At 30.0% G+C, this 6,527-nt stretch overlaps 1 long non-coding RNA gene across 1 annotated transcript in view; it reads right to left on the reverse strand.

The window, feature by feature from the left end:
• Positions 1–4,002: 4,002 nt before the first annotated feature.
• The window catches only part of LOC111085012, a 9,777-nt gene continuing 7,252 nt past the window's right edge, over positions 4,003–6,527 (reverse strand). Inside the window, exon 2 of the long non-coding RNA XR_002609873.1 lies at positions 4,003–4,099. This is a non-coding gene — a long non-coding RNA (uncharacterized LOC111085012). The remainder of the gene's footprint in view (positions 4,100–6,527) is intronic.

Below are 6,527 nucleotides of genomic sequence, written 5' to 3' on the forward strand. Positions count from 1 at the left end.
GAACAGTTAAGGAATTCATGAAATATTACCCCAAATTAAAAGAAAAAAAGAATTTAAAAAAGTTACTTATCTCATCAAATTACCATTTTATTTCCTGTAAGAAATATTTTGTGAAGAAAGTCATAGTGCTTACAACTGTCATGTATTTATCCTTTTCCATAGCTAACTAATTCTACCACCACTAGTAAAATAACACAGGTTTTAATTTCTTCTGTATGAAGCTAGAATCAGATGGTAGGTAGTAACACATATCTCTGTATATTCTTTCATACTTGTTCTCAAAACCCTGTGAAATTTATTAACTATGTCAGCAACAAAATAAGCAATATGGAAATAACTCCAAATCACAAGAGAGGCTTAGCCTTATTTAATCCTGGACAAAACAAAATGATCTGTTGCTTTATGCTTTCTACAGAAATTCTTCATGTTTTGGCAGAATCAAAGGGAATGTATGAAGAAAACCCATCATGTCAAAATTAAAAGAATTCCAAACCAGAACTTAATTATTCCATAAATAATAACTAATATAATTTAACTGAGTTTAACTTTAGAATTCTTAAGAATGAAGAATACACCTTCTACAAAAGATTTCAAATTTGGGCTCCTCAATTCAGAGTACAATTGTTTTAAGTACCCTAATGCCCAACTGTCATGATTTTTAGCCCACTGCAGTTTTTATGACCTCACTTCTTTGTAAGGTAGCGATAGTTTTGTGACAGCTACACATACAATTAACCTTGCATCATCCAAACCGCTCTTTCTAATGGCTATTGATACAGATAACCTTGAAGTGTTTTATTATGCAGTGATTCATGATGCTGTAAGACTACTATTATGAAAATTATATATTACACATCTACCATCTGCATTGTTACTCTCTTCCCCCTATGAAATTTCCAGTCACAAAGTTTACTGGTCTTTTCATTCCTTTTCAGTTCATAAACAGAATTCAGAGTTGGTCTATTTAGCAAAAGTGTCACCTATTATTTAGTGAAGAACATATATCTACATGTTTTATATGGAAAAGTTTGTGTTTGACATTTAAGCATTGCATTTATTCAATTTACAAAAGGGGTAGATATCTAGCATCTATACTGTGTGAATAGTTTATAATGGATGAAATAAAATTCTGCAGTAGCAACCTCTTGTGAAAGTACTTTGCAAACTATTCCACTTGTGCATGCCATTAAATAAAAGTGATGCTTTGATTAACGTATTGTTTTGGAGAATAAATATGTTAGGAATATGTATTGTTAACAGATGCACAGTGGTAGATGGTTTCATTTTGTATAACATTATATTTCATATTTCTGGTTTCCCACAAAATAAAAAAAACAATGACATACATCACTCACTATCTCTACAACTGTATATAGCAACACCTAAATTTCCTCTTTCACCTATAACATATATCAATATGTCATGATGTGAATAACTTACAAGTTCATGAAGCAGATATTTCCTTGTTCACTGACTACATAATAATCATTTGTATCAAACAGATCAAAGCACTGATGATTTAGCTAAAGTTGAAACATAAAACACAATAATGAGGAAAAAGTTATTTCATTGTACCAAATCTGTTGTAAGTGGAATAGCCTACACTATTAGAAACAAATCAATAAAATTACTGATTAGAGGCAGCTGCCTCGTAAAAAGTTGAGGGATTTTCATTCTTTGAGGCTTTAATAATTTCAGTGACTTCCAGCATATTAAATGTTATCCATTGTCACCAGCTAACTGACTGAATATTATATTAGCGTAAAACTAATTGTTAGTTTGTTTTAGTAATAATGTTTGAAACAGATTAACAAATATAAACAAAATAAATTATGTCAGATTTTCATTTTCTGGTTCCATATTAAAAAAAGGTTATCTTATGTTTACTTGTATTTCATACTTTATGATACTTTGATATCAGTTTGGTTGCTTATCTATATAAAAATTACTATCATTAAAAGGACTTAGTAATGCACAATGGTTTATAACACCTAAGCTGGCAAAACATTGGGTCTTTGACCTCAAATGTGACTAAAATCATGTTTAACTGCATTTCAAACATAGTTTTGGATACCATAGATCCAGCCCAACTCGTGAGGTTTGGTACTGGACAGTGATTTGAGGCAGACAAAGGAGAAGTCCAAAATGCTGTAATTTTTAACTCATCTTACTTCACATTAGTAAAGGACAAATAATAAAGAGAACTATGAAGAAAAAAACATGTATGCAGTTGGGATAGGAGAGAGCTGTGACCTGTTATTGGGTACTTTTATTTCTTGTGACTCATAATGATATTGGTTTCTTATTTTCCATATGTTGTGATTATTACATTGATTTGTGATTTATTTCCCATTCTCCATGACTGTAGACTATAACCTGACATGATTGTGAACATATATTTTGTCTGTTTTTGATCTACAGACTATCTCTTCTTGAAATTCAATCATTGTTCTTAGCAACTTGGTGACACTAAATCCACATAAAAATTAAACATGCAGAAAATACCTCAATCTATACAAGTTACTCCTCTTGGAAAAGCCAGCATTAAGTAGAAGAGTCTACCATATCTGACCATGAAAAGCATGACACTGATCCCTGTACCAAAGACGATGATGAAACATCGTAAAAACTGTAATATTTTACCTAAACAGTTTATTATTCTCTCTAAATAGCAATGAGTCCAAAAGTGAAAAGACAGAAAGAGGATTGCACTGGACAAGACAGAAATTGAACTGCTAAACATGATTATTCTGATCATCACTGTTTATGCTGGACTAAAGGAAAAGGCCCACAAAAGGGGCCTGGGATAAGAAATTGAGTTAAAATTGGCCTGACTAAAGCAAACTAATGGGGGGGGGGGGGGTACTAAAATCACAAAGAATAAGTACATTAAAGTGAAGAAGAGACTACCTAGTACCTGTACATAGTTTTATTTTAAAAGCTTTAGAAAACACATTACTAGCTTTATGTTATGTTCTGTTCAAAACGTATAATATATTACTTAGCCATTTTGTTTTATTTTCAACTGTGAAAAGGAAAACTATGGTATGCTTTCATAATGTACTTAACAAGGAGGCCATTTGTTTGGAAAGTGAATGTAATTATATGCAAAATGTTATATGATCTTTATGTCTCTCCTTCCTGCATACATAAGCAAAGTGTTAGGGTCTGATAAAGTCTACTTTCTCTACACTATAGAATGTGTTTATCTTCACTTTCAAAAAGCTCTTTGATAATATACCACTCATTAAAATTATTGTAATTTTGTTTAAGACCTGAGTTAACAAAATTATACCCAGATTTTAAAAATGTGAACTATGAAACAGGGTTAAACAGATATGCTTGTTTTCCCTTAAATATAGAAGAAAATTCCTGAGAGTTGAACATGCAAAATGTTAGTCTTTTTTAGTTTGTGAACTGATAAGATTAATATAATTGATTTGAGTATATGAGGTAGTACACAGTGTATAAAATCTTAAGACAGTTAGAGCCAAACTTACTGTTCTGCTAAAACTATGAGCTTGTGGAATAGTTTGTTTGATGGTATGGCATGTATTGATAGTTTAAAAGCATGGTAATTTTTGTTAGATATAAAACTTTTATATTTGATAGGTTACTGCTTTTGTTTCATTATTTAGAGGCTCATGATGGCTTGGGTGTGCTGAATGAGCTCTTGTAATCAGGTTAATTTAACTTACAAATAAAAAGCATATGCATAAAATAATAAATTGAATACTAAATAAAGTTAGTTCTTTTTTGACTGATGTTCCAACTTTACCTTGTCTCAATCTTCAAACAATGTTTTTTACCAAATCAGATATATATTTGTTGTACACTCTAAATGTTAGAAACCATAAACATTAAAAAGGCTAAACCATTCAAACTTAACTTTATATAAAAACATATTTTTGTTACCCTACTTACATATGTTAACTGTTCAGTATGGGTTTATGTTTGCACATGTGGAATAGTACTAAAGATGAAAGAATTAGAATAACAAAGTTAAAGTGAAATACTCTTTAATGAAAAATACCATGTATACATATCTTTGTGTGGTCTGATAACATCAGAATTGTAATTTTTCTTCTCTGTTGGAAAACTAAAAAACAAGAGTAAATATAAAAGATCTCTCAACAGAACAATCTTAATTTAACAATCACATTAGCAAATAAAAGCAATACCAAAACATTATATATACGCAAAATATCTTCATAAGTTTCAAATACACGAAGTAATATCTAAAATCTTTTCTTTTAGATCACAAGTCTATGTAACTTAGTCATTTTAGATAGTGCATGAATCATCTCTCAAAATAATAAGTATAGTTAATATCAGAATAAGCAGCATATAAAAGGCAAATATTAAACTGCATTAAGTTTATAAATTGAAGGAAATACCCATTGTAACAAATAAAACAAATTTGGGCTTTCAGTCAATGTTTTTTAAAATATCAAAAATACACTTAAAACTCAAGTTCATGTGTAGTTTGTTGATTTGAATGAAGTTGCCTGAAGTGACAACTTTTCTTGTTCTGCTGCAGACCAAAATACCTTTATATATTAGTCCATGGATGGTAATAGAAAACAAATTACATTCACTCATGTACTGTTGTTTTATTTAATCCTTCCACTTTCATTGGCCATAACTAAAGGTATATGGATGATCCATACATTCCCAAACATAAAAGCCAACTAAAAAGATGAAATTTCAATCCCTGTAGTCATGCACGTAATTGCACACATACACTATTCTCTCCTCCCTCTCCCATAAGAATGAGTCTAAGTTGTTAACACCCAAATTTTCATGAAAAAAAGATTTGGTTTATATGACATTTTTTATGTTCATTATTACAATATTAGGCTTAAGTTGTTCATTTCCAACATGCTGCAATTCAATAATTAATATTTAGAATGTTTTTTTCTGTCATTAACTATCTTTAAGTGTGAAGACTGCCAGTTCTTCTAGACTAAGAACTGGTATTCATGTCCATTTTTGCTGTACAATCTCTTAAAAGTTGGAAGTACTACTTTTCACCAGGCAAAGCAAATTTTCAACTGGAGTTAATTTCAACCAGAACTTTGGTATGGGCATTCCATAACTTATATGTCAAACTCTATCCTAGCTCCACAAATACCTCTAATTCAGCAAGGCAATTTACACTGAATCATCTAACTGCCAAATTCAAAGCCAGGAACAAGTAAACACCACTACTGCCCACTGGGTATTGCTTGATGAGTCAATGTTCTGATACTGCATCCTCACAAAACCATTAATTCTGATAAGATCTCCCACTTGAGGCAGAAAAACATACCTAAATCACATTATAGACCACTCAATGTGTTAACTGTTTTTTAGTACACATTCTTACCTAAACTTCTCATAGCCACATCTCTGCAAAAAGCTCAAGTCTTTGTATTATTTAGTCCATAGCTTACTGTCTCATTTGTTCATCCAACTTCTGTTTCTGTGAACCTTTGAGAGGTTTAATTGCTTAAACAGTGCTCACACATGAATTATTACAGTAAAGTTTATGGCTGCAACTTTTCTAGGCCAATTACTTTCTTGCAACTATCTTGAAATACTTCTGTTTCTGATTCAAAGTCCATGAATACCATGTATCTCTACACTTATTTCTAAGAATATTTCTAATCAATTTGATGTTGTAATTTTTTTCTTTTATGGATCATTTTCTCATTATGAAAATACATATAAATGTAACAAGCCAATTTAATGTACATTTAATAATGCCTGGTCAGAATGAGGTGTACAATGTACAATACCACTTGTAAAGTGAATAATAAGTTTTGTATAAACAAAACAATATGTAGATATAACATAGACACAAAAAAAACAACTAATACTATTGTTTAGCTAACAATTGTAACAAAATTACTCCTTATTTTAGTTGTTGAACTTAGACATAACCAATAATATGTTTATATATATGTGTGTGTGTGTGTGTGTGTGTGTGTGTGTGTGTTTATAAAATACATATGTATATAGATATTAAAACAAGCATAAAAGAAAGTACTGGTTAAATAAATTACTATGATAAAATGAAGTAAAAGAAAATAACAATAGCAAATGTACTGTATCTATAGTAACACTACCTGAAATTTTCAGTCATTTTTTGCAAATTTGTTCTTTTTCTTTTTACATCTTAACTTTAACAAACTATAGGTGCTTTCTCCCTATTTAAAATAGTTTTCTATATTCATATAATCTAAACTTTTTAATTGAATTTGCAATATTTTAACCTTTTTAAATGAATATATTGTACACATAAGACACTTCAACAACCAATAGGTTTATAAATAACATAAACACTGTCATTCTGATTTCTTTCATCAAACAATACATTTGTTACCATTGCAAGATTTAAAAATGAAAGCAAAATTTAAAAAAGAAGACTGAACATATTTATTTTCTGTTGTTTAAAACTGATGTTGTTAATTAAGTATACAATTTGCTTTGGTTAATAAGTACAGTAATATTATGTCTTATACACACACACAAATATATATATA

The sequence above is a fragment of the Limulus polyphemus genome, unplaced genomic scaffold, assembly GCF_000517525.1.
Source record: "Limulus polyphemus unplaced genomic scaffold, Limulus_polyphemus-2.1.2 Scaffold201, whole genome shotgun sequence".
Taxonomy (NCBI): Eukaryota; Metazoa; Arthropoda; class Merostomata; order Xiphosura; family Limulidae; genus Limulus; species Limulus polyphemus.